The 15109-nt window shown below is 36.9% G+C and overlaps 1 long non-coding RNA gene across 1 annotated transcript; it reads left to right on the top strand.

Moving 5' to 3' along the window:
• Positions 1-2631: 2631 nt before the first annotated feature.
• Positions 2632-5184, top strand: LOC124169607. Its single transcript, XR_006867169.1, has 3 exons — positions 2632-3003; positions 3653-3859; positions 4984-5184. It is a non-coding gene; the product is annotated as an uncharacterized LOC124169607 (long non-coding RNA).
• Positions 5185-15109: the final 9925 nt, after the last annotated feature.

The following is a 15109-nucleotide window of genomic DNA, read 5'->3' as shown; positions in this document are numbered from 1 at the left end:
ATTAAATAATATTGGTATTTTTATTTCCCCTGATAATCTACTCGCCAGTCATGTACATAGATACTTTCAAAATTTGAACAATACATTAGCCGCAATGGTTGGCAGCTTTACTTACGGAAACCTTGTTATCCCAATAATTATATATTTCTTATGTGGTTTTGGATATTCGTATGAGGTACGAAGTAATGCCATCATCATAGAAATTTCTAAGCAATCTCAATTAGTTTAAGATGAGTCGCTGACAATGGATAATTAAGCAATCCATGCTACTATTTTGGCAATCAAAATTATTAAAAAATTCTTTGTAATGATGCCATCCCGATAAAAATATTGTTCTTCTAACCAATAAAAATATCGATTTGGCATACGAGTTATACTTTTCGTAATTCCATTACTTTTAATATATGAATAAAAATGAGCTAGGGCATACATTTTTTGGGATACTAGAATATAAAGCAAAAATATAGGCAAATAATTGAAAAAAAGTCCTCCAAGCGGCTCATGAATCTCGAGTAAAAAAACAAATGTACTTAAATGAATTTTCCACTCGCTGTGAGTACCTATTTTCATTTTTTACACCAGTGGTTCTATTATATCAAGGACAACTTCTTTGTTATGCCATATGTTAAACTAATTATCTTTAAGAATAATGAAAAGCGACAATTTTAATACTTGATAGACTTAACAAATTGAAAAAGAACAACGCAGAAACGGAGGTTTATTACCTATTACATACGCAATGAAGATTGGAAGGGGTTGTCACGGAAAACCTCTTTTCGCAAACCTTTTATTGATGAATTGAAGAATTAAAAATTCTATTCTCAGTATTTAATTATATACTATCTTCATTAAAATTCCTTAACATACATATTTTACCTACCTCATTTCAACCACTCACACTAAAACATTTACCTTTTTAACTCAGTACCAGCTTCTTCGTAGGGAGGGAAAATATTTTTCAGACCAGATAAGCTCATCCTTGTAGAAGCAGTTTGCCTTGCATGCATATATCATCATTAGTCAGCAATCCTAAGATTGGTTTGCCGCAGCTCTCCATTTCTCTCTCCTATCCGCTAATCTCTTCATAGCTACATATTTATTCTCTTTTACATCCTTTAAAACCTGTCCTATATAACTCATTCGGGGCCGTCCCTTGCCCTTTTTCCCTTCCACTTGTCCTTCAACGATTGTCATCATCAGACCATCGTGCCTCAAAATGTGGCCAACTAAGTTGTCCCTTCTTCTGCTAAATGTTTTTAGGAGGCTTCTCTTTTCTCCTACTCTCCTTAGCCCTTCCTGGTTACTCACACGGTCAATCCATTTTATCTTCATCATTCTTCGGTATCACCACATTTCGAATGCTTCCACTCCTGACTTCTCTGCTGCTGTCAACGTCCAAGCCTCGCTTCCATAGAGAAACATACTCCATATGTAGCATCTGATGACTTGTTTCCTTACTTCTATGCTGGTATTTTCAGCTATAAGAATACCGAGCAAGTAAAAATGATAGGGTTATTCTTATGCTTACATCTTTAACATAAGAATAGATATATGTATTCAGAATATGTAAAAAAAATCACGGTTATCCTAATTACGGGCAAAAAACTCATGTATTTATTTCAACGATAAAAATCCATCGGCTACTGTTAACTTAGCGGTTACTTAATAATATTTGTATTCGACTAAAGATAAAAATGAAGAATTTGGAACAACATGCCATGAAGAAGACATATTCAGGTATGGGAGATGAATGAAGGAATACACAATTAACATTTAATCCATCCAATAGATGAAATTATGGCCCTCTATCTTTATCAAAATTCATTAAAAACCAACGCATATATCTCTGCAATTAGCTATTTATGAGAATGAGACCTCAAAAGCCTATAAGTACACCTATCACCCATTTTACCATATTTATTTTATGGAACAGTACCAATTTCATTACAATAACCTTATTGACTCACGTACGTGTGAACATTTCAATAAATTGGTTTAGTTAATCATCACTTACAGGGCATATTTAAAAATCAGCTTTCGCGCCGGTAAAGCCCCAAAGATACTTAAGACCCCCGAGATACATTTACTGTATTTTTCGTTAGCCCCACTGGAGATCCTAAAGGCCTTCTTCATATTGTCAGCGTTAGAACCAGATGCATTAGTTACTTTCCTGACGATTTTTCTTAGTGACAGTAGCTGAGAGAAAGTAACAGGTGTATGGCATTGATTGAATGAATAACCTTTCCTTGGGTTTCAGCGCGGGTAAGAAAACCTAAGGCAGCCGACGTTTCGGGTTCCATCACTTCACCAATTCTCGAGGCTACTCACATACTGCCTTGCCATACATACGGTCTAGTCTCCTCCACAATGGACCTTAAACTGAAATCATATAAATGCAGCAATAGTATATAATCAGCGCTGGCCATATTTATATTAAAACTTAGTTACCTATCTTAATTTAACTACTACGTTATAATTATTAGTACAAACGTCCCGCGTATGGACCATATGAGGCACCATTTACGGTGCATAGATAGGATTATCTAATTAATCAACGTACTCTTCCACATACGTGAGAAGTATAGGTAATGCATTTATCACTGGTTAATGATACACATGGGAATGTCGTGTAGAAATGAAAAAAAATTGAAGATAAATACGTAGTATTGAAAACATCACCCACGGTAACCAAGTAAATAATAACAGAGGAAAAGGAATTTTACAGATTGATAGTGTCTAAAACTGAGGTCTAAAAGCAATAAAATGAAGAGCATTTGGCAAAGTAAGTTGTGTAATATTAAAAAAAATGAGATTGCATGAAATATGGCGTCTTCGCTCAGGTAAAATGTGCATCGGACGATGGCGGTGGGAGATACTCCTTCATTAGATCGTGATGAGCTGAATGAGGAAGATAATGAAGAGTGTTGCTCAAAGAGGGCACATCAAATGTAATTATCAAAACACGCCATAGCATCAGCAGTGAATGCATAATCTGTATAAGCGGTATGTATCAAGTTTCTCTATTAAATTTAATAAGAGTATTGCGAACAAAATACGACTCTTTATTCTCTTTTTTGCCATTCGACGGAGGTTATAGACAGAGAAATAAAGTTTAAGAGGGAAATTTATTTCCGGCAAACACCAGAAGATAATCATCACAACAAATGTGATGTAAAACCGAAGGGCTGATGATCATGTAACCTACCACCGCATGCTCTAATAAAATAAAATGACAGCCCTTTCTGGTGAATATTAACGTGGTAAAATTCGAAAAGTAGAGAATTTCTTTTACAACATGGAATGACTCTTATGCAAAGCCCTTCGCATTACCATTATCACTATTTAATAAGGCAAATTTATACATATATAGTATTTGTAAAACTTCACGTCGGTAGAAATTATTAGTCGAGGGCCCATTTCAGGGCCTCAAGGACTTCCTCGCATTGTCAGTTTAAGAACAAGATACATTAGTAATATTCATAACATTTTTTTTCCATTCTATGTGTCGGTTATAGAAAATAACAGGGATAAGGCATAAATTTAAGTCCGGTGAATCGAAAACACCACCCATAGCAACCATGTAAATAATAACACAGAAAACAAAATTTTATGTGAATTTCATACTTTTATCGTACCTTTATTTTCTTTCTAGTCCTGCCACGAAACTTACAGGCACAGAAATAAAGGCAAAGAGGAAAAACCATTTCCGGCCAATACCAGGAGATAATGACGTCAAAAGTGAGCATGGAGGAAAGCCGAAAAGGGTTGATAACTATATGATTATACATGCTGTCACATCTCCTCCATAATGGGAAAAAAAATTAAGTCATATAACTGCAGCAATGGTCAATAATTAAAGGTGGCTATCTACACTAAAATTTAATTAACGATCGTAGTATAACCACCTCGTTATAATAAAAGTTAGTATAACCGTGCCATGCATAGACCATCTAATGTGGCATATATGAAGCATACATTGGATTATGCTAATTTTTGAGAATCCAATACATTTTCCATACATGTGTCTGGGAATTAAAGGTAATGAATATATATCCGTGGTATCTCCCATATCTGGTGATGCCATTTAGAAATTAAATATGAAAAAACAGCATTGTAAATAATTCTCGCGCTGAGAACTTCGTAAAGTCCAGAAAATTTTCACTCATACGTTAAGTGATGGGAACCGTGCTATTTAGAGTTATGTATTGAATAGGATGAAATGAAAGTTTTGACAGATAATCAAAGATATTTTTTGGTGAGAGGTTTGGCGTGGGAAAGTTTCAACTTGACGGAAAATGCACGATTTCCATATGCCATTCTTATTTGTTGACTTGTGACAGTGTTAAAATTAACTGGTCTTAATTTCACGTACTTGGTATAATAAGTAATCAATCAGGGATACAAATTGCTAATTTAAAAAAGTAGAAATCATTAAAATTACACTAACAATCAAAATAACTTCTCGTAAGATGTCCTGTTCAAAGGCCGCCTGCATGTGTCGAATATAGAGGTAAAAATGTGAATAAAAGGTGCTATAGAAATCGCAGATTGTCTTTTCAATTTCGATACATGCAATTATGACTTGTGCAACAACACAAGGGGTGTCATATTTTGTAACTTCAGTATTATATAAGAGTATCTGATCCTTAAAAGACAAATTATGTTACTCAGAGAAGTTATCTGTAAGCCTAGGTAAACCAGTGAAATTAGTAAAGAAATCGTCGATTAGGAGCAAGTAACGATTACAACTAACGTAACGATTCCTCTTTCGCCGTAAAGAGGGAACTGCAAATAGAAATAACATTTCCTGAATATTGTTACACGTAATCCGGTTACTCTTACTCAATTACTTACCAACATTGACTTGTGATTGTAACTTGGCGGAATAGGGACTTAGTATAAAATCAAGAAATGGTCATTCCTATAATTTTATCTGATAAATTATACCTTTCCATAATTCTGTAAATTCTATATTTCAATCAGGTGCAACCAAGGTACTCCTTTCTGGAATCACTCCACCTGGTGAGGGATTCTCATTACCCGAAGGACTCTCTGATGATCTACAACCACGCGAAGCATAGCAGAGTAACTTGAAACTACATATTTACAAGTGCTTTGGGTTCTGTACTTGCGTTAATGTTTTGAAGTCGATTTTATTAGAATAAAGAATCATAATAATAATAATTATTTCAATCATTTCATATATATGGTTACCACTCAAACAGTGAGTCAACCCTAGGGTTGGTTTTTCATTGGTGAGGATGTAAATAAACGCGAACAATGGCAAAGGCGTGTGAATTCCCAATCAGGTTCGGGTCGTCGGTTCCTTTCCAAGTCAACCCTAAGGCTCGCATGCATAAGGGAGAATAGTTTTAACCAAACTAAGCTAAAGACGATTTAATTTCGCACATTCAGGGCAGGGGGGGTTACCTGGCCGACCTCCACTTTGAAGATTATTTTATGGGACTGTCCGGAAGCTTCACCTAGGATTCCAACCAGGACCACCTCGATCAACACATTCCAGTTATGAGAAAATTATTGATAACAAATTTGTTCCAAGTAGCTCCCTCGCATATGTCATACATGGCGCTACCGTGGGGGAATAGGATTTGAATATCGGAATTTTAATATCTCTCATGATGATGCTGACCGAAACAAGGAAAGAAGTAATTTTTTGCTAGAATATATGCAATTCGACGAAATAATATGTTGCTATAATAATTGTTTTGCCCAAAGAAATGTGAGAGAAATCATGACACTAAATGCTAATGAATGCCGGTTTAAACCATCACGCAAATTGGAAACATGAGGAAATACAGCCCGTGGAAAACAACGAGATAATAAGGTGCAAAATTCTTCGAATGTGATGCTTTACAATTCAAATAAATGGTAATATATTTTTCTATATCTTTAACGTCAATGGTGTACCATTATTCTTCGGCTATGTTCAACAAGGATAGGCAACAGTGGTTTCCTCAACACCGAAGGATAATTTTTACTTTCGTTCCCTAAGAAAAGGTGTGACCAAAGAAGTAAATTCATCAAATATTAAATCTCATGGGACTCAAAAAGCTTACTTTCATTTAAAAATTTTGAACGCAAAATTTTTACGCAAAAAAAATGGAAAACTAAACGTTATTTACTATCCATTCTATTAAAAAAATATACTAAATTCAAAATAAAATACAAGCCTAAAGGGCAATACAATTCAGATATGCTTCATTAGGTTTTAGCCCATCCTAATTCCACAACAATGACCCGAGCTCGTTACTAAGATACATTCTTGGAATCTTCACTTGATGGACTTGAAAGCGAATTGGCGAGAACAGTCGATTGCGATTTCAAGCGAATTATAAAGTAATTCAGTGCTAAGAAAATACTTGTTGGAAACTTTCCATCATTGTGTGTGTGTGGAGTACTACACTGAACACGTAGAAAGGAAAGAATTCCATTTCTTCCCGACAAGAAACGCATTTGCTCTAATAACTACGTGGAAGGTAAGTTTGAGACCGACAAAGATTTCAGACGGATAATTTTCCTCGTTCAACTATTTTATCTTGCTAATTTAAAGAATGCTCCATTTTGAGAGCGTTAATAGCTCTTACTGGGTTTTTATCGTTCTATTCTATTTTCTTTTCATCTAGGGCGTAAGCAAGGAAGTCCATCATGGGAATTCGGAAGGCAATGAAGTGGTTGCAGCCATCTAATGCAGTGGCATTGGCATCCAGTGCCCTCATGATGGTCCTGACGACGTTGATCAGCGACCGGAGAAGAGGGGACACCAGCGTGCATGCAGAGAAGGTGCAACACTTCGCCATTAAGAAGCAGGGAGGATACAACCTGGACGAGGCGATGTACAACGTCATACCAGCTGAAAAGTCAGCGAGAAAGAAGACTTCCAAGATGGAAGAGTTGTACGCACTCATCCAAAGATGGAAGAATATGGGGCGACCCGTGATATTGCAGGAAGAACTGAATGTCGTCTTGGAAAATGATGTGCCAATATCCAGCCAACACATCATGAATGATGGTTTCATTATATCTGAAAGCTGGGAATGTATTCCCTCCAATTGAATGAAACTATTGATGTCAAATTTCTAATTTCAACGTTTGTATAATTTCGTATTGTTTTGAAATGTTTAAATTCAAATTTAAATGTTTCTGATATTTCGCTTTGTTTTGAAATGAAATAAATCTTTTTTTGAAAGCATGAGGTTAGCATGCATTCAAAATTTCTTGTTTGCTACAATTTTTGTCTCACTTATTTTATTTAAAAAATCTCTTACCCATGAATGACACCCGAGAGATACCATTGATCTCTAAATGGCTTGCACGGCGAGAGGAAATGTAGTGGGTATAAATGTTGGCATATAACTATAACATGCTCGTGAAATCTCGACTTAGTCTTTCATCTTCTTAGTCTTTATTAGTCTTAATCTCGGCTGGGTCGCCCATGCAAATTAAATGTAAAATCTTAAAGAGAGAAACGGTCGAAGGAAAGGAACTTCACCTGAAAATATATTTATACGTAGGTGGCTGAGGGTGAGGTCAAGCATCTATTATCCTAATCAACTTTCGAGTTGATACTCAGAGTGATTACGTAAATGGAACCTGACCTTCACCTGCCAGTCTTTAACTAAGTAACTTTCCATAGTTGACCAATACATAACCGGCAATCATAGGCAGCTTTACTAACGGAAACCTTGTTATACCAACAATTATAGATTTACTATAGGGTTTCGGATATTCGTCTGAGGTACGAAGGAATTGCGATCTTCATTAAAATTCCTAAAAAATCTCATACGGTGTCAGATCAGTCGCTGAGAAGAAATTATCAAGCAGTCTATACTATTATTTTAGAAATCAAATTTATTGAAAGGGTCCTAGAAGTGATGCTAGCCTAATCAAAGGCTAATATTTTTTTCCAAATAATAAAAATGTGGATTTGGCAATAAAGTCATAATTTTTGTATTTCCATAACATTCAATATATACATAAAAAAAGTGCTAATTCATGCGATTTCTTGGGAAAAAAGCAATATAAAGTAAATATTAATATAAAATCATGTCATATTTTTTGTAAAAGACCTCCAATCAACTCATGAATCTTGAATGAAAATACAAATATAATTAAATTGCCCACTCGCTGTGAATATTTTTTTTTATGTTTTACACTAGTGGCTGCATTCTATGAATGAAAACTTCTTTGTTATATACACATTAAAAAAGAACTTTGCACAAATGGAGGTGTATTATTACATCCGCAATGACGATTGGAGAGGGTGTTTACGGAAAGCTTGTTATCGCAAAAATTTTATGTATGGATTGAAGGGTTTCGAATACTCGCCTGAGCAGTGAATTATATACCATTCATCAAAATTCATTAAAATGCACATTTTGCCTATCTTATTTCAGCAAATGACACTAAAAAATTTGCCATATTAACTCAGTTCCTGGTACTCCGTAGGGCAAGAAAATTTCGTTTACACCAGATAAGCTCCTGATCGCAAAGACAGTTTGCCTTTCATGCATTTAGAGCAAGAATAAGATAGGGCTATTCCAATTTTTATAACCTTAATATAAGAAGAGATATAGCTATTCCAAATATGCAATAAAAATTCACGGAAATCCAAATATTGGGCACATAACTCAAGTATTTATTTCAACGGTGAAAATCCATTATCTTGTGCTAACTCATAGGTTACTTAACAATATTTTATATTCGACTAAAGATGAAAATAAAGTATTTGGAGAAATGCATGCGATGAAACAGGCATCGTATTCAGGTATGAGAGAAAAAAAAATATTATCATTTTATCAATCCAATACATAAAATTATATCCTTCTATCTTCATCAAAATTTACTGAAAAACCGACGCGTCGGCGCTCTTACAAAATCTTACCCGCGCGGAATCCTGAGAAAAGTTTAAACAAAATCCCTTTAGTACACCTATTAGCCCTCTTACCATATTAATTTTATGGAAGAGTACCATATTCATTACAATAACTTCACTGACTCACGTGTGAACATTTCAATAAAATGGGTTAGTTAATAACCACTAACAGAGCTAATATAAAAAAATAGCTTTCGCGCCGGTAACATTTTATCCATCCAATAGATAAATTTATATCCTTCTATCTTCATTAAAATTTCCTGAAAAACCAACACATATATCTATGCAATGAACTATTTATGAAAATGAGACATCAAAAGCCCATAATGTAAGATTTTACGTTTGGTAACGCCCCAAAGAGACTTAAGACCCCCGAGATACATTTACTATATTTTTAGTTAGCGCCACTGGAGAGTACAAGGCGTTCTTTATATTGCCAGCGTAAGAAATAGATGCATCAGTCACATTCCTGACAATTTATTTTCTTCGTGATAGTAGCTGAGAGAAAGTAACAGGTATATGGCATAAGGTGAATGCATAGCCTTTTCTCGGGTTTCCGCGCAGATAAGAAAATCTAAGGGAATCAACGTTTCGGGTTCCATCACGTTACCTATTCTCGAGGCTACTCCCATACTGTCATGGCTTGTAGATCCTGATGGGGTGAATGAGGGAGATAATGAAGAGTTTTGCCTAAATTTGAGGGCATATCAAATAAAATTATTTAAGTAGACAAGAACAGTTATCTTTCTCAGCGACGAGGAGAAAATCATAGTAGGTCCGATATATTTCCAGGGCTGGCAAACAGTATAATAGGTGATATATTTTGCCGAACGGATTTGTAAATGAAATTAATCTACCGATTACGGTAAGTTTGCATGAAGTACTTAAGAAGAATTCTGAGAGCCTCCCTTTCCATCAAGCAAATCCCTCTTCAATTCACAATAAGGCTTACCCCCTTTCTTGCTTTCTAAAAATCCTATTATTTTCCTTCCTCACCCTTGTTTACCTGACATCCTCTCCTCTAACACTGTTTTCAACATTCCCTCCCTGCTAAGTACTCGCTCCATCCATACTTTCTTTATCCTCCGTATCTCATGTAGAAACTGCCTCTCCTTACCATCCATGCCCAGCACTTCGTCGTTCACCTCCTGTCAGTCCACTTCAAGGTAGATTTTCATGGAGTACTTACGAAGCAATCTGGGATCCTCCGCTTCCTTCAAGCACTTCCCTTTTCAGTTCAAAATATGGCCTACTCCCTTTTATTCTATAAAAAAAAAAAAATGTTTTTTGGTCGGTACGAAGGATGGGAAAAGCCGTGTGACGTCATTCGAGTTCCGGCTGCCGCCGTGTGAGGCCACCTTGGTGCGGGGCTATGAGCTCCGCTACAATGCTGGCTGCTATCAGGTATGCGCTTGGCTTAAATAAGGATTATTAATACCCTATTAAAGCGAAGGAACTCTCCAACCATAGGCAATTTTAATAAGTGATTATTAAGAAATGTTTCCCTGAGCTCTGTGCCTCGTACATACATTGGTAATCTCAGACGATATAAAACTCCTGACTACTCGAATAGCATCAAAGCCCCGGTGACGTCACGTGGAGCTGCATCGCATGGGCGCCAATCTGGCCTTTTTCAAATGAGGTTAAAATTCACCATTGAAATTCGTCTAAACTGGGATTACAGAAACAAAATAATTTGTATGTTATGAATACACTAATGGTAGGTAACGAATCGCAATCAATGCCTTTCGTTTTCTTTGATGAAGGAAACTACCCTATTGTGGCTCACCACTGCCTGTCTCCCTTTTGTGGGCTGCCTGTTTATTGTCCATTTCTGTACGATTTTTGCCAGCAACTTTACGCAATGTCGACCTACAGCGCTGGGACCTAGAAGTCTAAAATGTGCGTTCAGAGGTTTTGCGTCGAACGCACCAATCCCCATCCCTGTAGCACTTGGTACGACTGAGATAGACCCTAAAGTATGAATTCGCAAAATGCACACAGACTGACACACTGCAAATGTAATGTATATAGATGACGTACTGGTAGGGAATGGTGGTCTGGGGTGATTGGGGCCCTCAACTGGCCCCATGATGGGGCTCCACTTACCAGTTGTTTCGGGGGTCCTCCCCCGGAAAATTTTAGGAAATTGCATGTCCGGAAATGGATTTTGCTTCTATTCTGGATCTTAAAAATCATACAAAAGTTAATAAATAATAGCGATTTCGTAAGAAAAAATACTATGGAAAATGAAAGATTTTACTGCTTATAAAATTTGAAATTATATTATGCTCCTAGTATCTATTTAGTGAATTATTTGCTTGAAACCTAAAACCCTCTAAAATAATCATTTCGAATAACCCTTTAAAAAAACCTTCAGGTTGTCTTTTATCTTCTGATACCTTTGTTTTATTTATTTTATGTAATATTTTTGCATTGAGTATTTTGAAAACAAATTAGAATGAGAATTCTATAATTTCAACAAAAACTTTGGTTCAAATGATTAACCTTCCTGGTTGATTCGTAGGCCCTCCCTCACAAAATTTTAGGAAATTACATTTTGGCGCTATTCTGACTTTTAAAAACTTGATAAAAGTTGGGAAAAATTTCTATGAGAAATGAGAATTATACAGCTTATAAGCTACGATAATATATTATGGTTCCATTATCTTTGTCGTGAATTTGTTCCTTTTAATTACGCTGCAATCGATAAACCTCTTAAATGACCCTCCCAAATAGCATCAGTTTTCTTCTCTCCTCTGATCCTTTTCTTTTATTTATGTAATCTTTTTTCGCTTTGTATGTTGTAAATAAAGCAGCTAATGAAAACGTAGAATTTTATAATTGAAGAAAAAACTTTAGTTCAAGTAATCTAAGTATTTTTTTGCCGTACCCAAGGGGACTCCATTAAAGGAGGCCCAAGAGCATGCTGGTTAAGCGTTGAATCTGTTGCCGAATCATACGCATTTTATTCCGCGGCGAAAATAGGCAGCTGTATCTCGTTCAACGTGACTTTCGCCATAAGCCGTAGGGGAAGTAGGCGTTTATAGTTGAAAATCATCTCGCATGCGTTAAATTCATTTTTTATGTGGTTTATATGATTTATTGACTCATTTATATATTACTGCCGTGTATTTCTTCGTGAAAAGTGGGTATAGATGACTGGTAGCACCGCGAGAGGAGATGTTGAAATCTGATTGTAATGCGCGCGAAGTGACAGAAGTTCTAGCGGGGGACTTGAGAATCTTCTAATGTAATATTCGTGGTTACACCTTCCGTACACGCTTCACTATTGACGACAGCTTTCCGGGGGCTCTCGGCGATCGCCGACCAGCCGACCTGGCCAGACCGCCCCTGCTTGTTGAAACACTTTATTCATTCCCTCACGCCTACCACAGCAGTCAAATTGTTATTTTTTTCCTTTTGACTGAAAATATCGTTTCCCCCCTACGCCTTGGGGTCAAAGGTGGGGAGAAATATTCAGCAATGAAAATGCCTCTCGGTTCGCGGCGATGGTGGCGCCACGGTTCTTAAGCGGACCCGAATCTCATCGTGTGGTCGAAGCCGTACGAATGATTTCACTCACAGGGCGGTGTGCCGACATATGTGCGACAAAATTACTTTTTCGTCAAGTTCCGGATATGAAAATTGTTTCCAAAATTTTCCTGGAATGTTTCGGGGGAGGTGGGATTTAAATGGAAATGCCTCCAGCGTGGGAGTAGGCAGCGTGTCGTATTGGTGTACCGATTCACCGACGTCGCTTTTATGGCCAAATTTATTTTTATCTCGGACAATCGCGGATATTTATTTTTTTAGATTATCTTTCGAAGGTGTAAAAACAATTCGTAATTTCTATGGAGTAAACGTGATTCGCCTTTATTATAACTTTCTTGGACCTATTTCATGCTTGCATACTCTATAAGGTCTCGTGATTTTTGTTGTATTGCCGGTTTACCTGACGTAGATAAAGCTTATATAACTGAATTTTTAAAAAAAGTGAATAGCGGGTATATGTCTCAGGCAGTTGTGCAAAAATTGCGGAAATTCTATGGTGGACAAATAATTTGCTATGACCTATTTGCTAGTTCCCCATTCTTCAAGAACTCTTAATAATTTAACCGCGATAATTACGTAATTTTGGCTCCCAACGTTCCATTCGACGGACGCAGTGTTGCGCTTGAAATGTCCTCCTCATAATACTCAATCTGGGATCGGGCGCCCTCAGAAAATTCTCTGCCACCGCCAGGATGTGAACCCGAGTCCACGGGAAGAGAAGCTAACACTAGCCACTACACCATCCCGATCCCCCGAACAAATTTACTACCCTCATAATTACATAGGAGGTCATGCCATTGCCACATGTAAGAGAGCTACTCAGTTTTTCATTCTCTACACCCTCTTGTGGGTACAAACCACCCATTGAAATTAATTAAAATAAAATTCTCTGTTGTGCGGATTTTCCTCCTTTTACTATCTACAATCAGTTGATTCACTTCAAAACTAATATAATATGTGATCACACTCTTAGTTTTATCGCGTACGTAGAATTTTATGTGATATCTAATTGATTATTGTCTGAATTCGCGGAACCATTGGGGCAATATCGGCGTAACGACTAAGGTATTCATCAAAGTGTTGCAATAGATTCCGTTTTCATTAAAATTTACTCTTTGGCTAGTTGATTTTAAGGAAATAAACAGCAAAAATCTTGCTTGACCTGTTAATATTGTTTAAAGTTATTTTCAATTGTCTTCCCAAACAGAATATTGCGAAAATGTAGATTATCTCTTTCTTGCGGATTAATTTTGTAATGAATGAGCCAAGAATCACAGTTCTATGACCTCTTTAAGTATATATAGATTCATATCGTTATAGTTATAATTCAATCACATTTTTCATAGAAGAAAACTGTGTGCCTAACCTAACCTTAATTTCAGGTTTATTAACTCCTGCTCTTATTGTTAGTGGTTGATTACCTCATAATAACATTATCAAGAGAAACACTTCCTAGCCTTGATGCAGTGTATAATATTTGGAGAATTAAATACTTTTGGAAATCACTTGCCAGTTGAAAATCATCAAGTTTTATACCTACATTGTATGGATCTCACTTTGTTCATTTATGTGTTGCTTGGCTTTTGTTCATCTGTTGATCGTGGCCTGCCCCCAAAAATTACTCAAGCCCGCGTTTACTGGTGACTCGATCATTCTCAGGTATAGGTATCTAAATTGGCTCAATAGTGGCCTCAACCCTAGACTTGGAGCCCATCCTAGACCTATAAGCGTTGGACGAGTGTATTTCACTCATAAATGGTAAGGGGGGTCCTTTCCTGTTCCACATCGTGAGGAATTTTATCTAGCAGAGTCCAAAGGCTTCCCTCGGGATTCGATCCTGATACTAGTTGGTACAAAGACCTCTGTGACGCTGTACCCACTGGGTTTCCGCGTTTTGATTTCCAGTCGTCAGGAAATACTCTTCACCTACTTTTGGGTTAGTTTTTCTTCTCTCCTCACCACATTTCTAATCGATACCTTGAAAAGACACGGAGGCCTTCATCTTAGAGTCGCAATATATTTCTTAGTCAGACTCGTCGTGTGCGACACTCACCTTTTCACGTGAGGAAATATGCACCATATGTAACATATGATTGTTTTCTCAGAAGAGATGTCCTCAGAAGAGTATTCCTATGGTACTGGCTTAAATGCAGGAATATGAAGAATAAGGACTAATGCTTAAGTACATGAACTGCATGGAGAAAAGAATAACGTATATCAACTATGATGCAAGGATGACTTCGCTGAACTAGATATGGTGGGCGAGGAAACTTCCAGGTGAAATGACAAGGTGGAGACAAAGGGTTTGGATGGAGCGAGCTCTGAACTGAGACGGGATGTTTTAAACCGTGTGAGAAGGAAGAATGTTAGACAAGTGGGGATGGGGAAGGAATAGAATAGGATCTTTTGATAGGATGAAAGAGGTATTCCTTAAATGGGAATTGATAAAAGATGTTAAATTTGGGGATGGGGTGTGTATATACCGGACCACCTTGAGATACGGTATTCAGATGATCCCCTGAAGATGAAGAGCAAGTCAGTCTTCGAAACGTCGGGAGTAATGCAGCATATGGACAAGCAGGGTGATTCGCTAAATGCTATATGTAAACCAAAGTAGTATAACCCTTCCCGAAGTGAGGAAATATTTTTAGCGTTTAGACT

Source organism: Ischnura elegans, chromosome 12 (genome assembly GCF_921293095.1).
Source record: "Ischnura elegans chromosome 12, ioIscEleg1.1, whole genome shotgun sequence".
Taxonomy (NCBI): Eukaryota; Metazoa; Arthropoda; class Insecta; order Odonata; family Coenagrionidae; genus Ischnura; species Ischnura elegans.
Note: the sequence above shows the minus strand (reverse complement) of the source record. Positions and strands in the feature narration are given on the sequence as shown.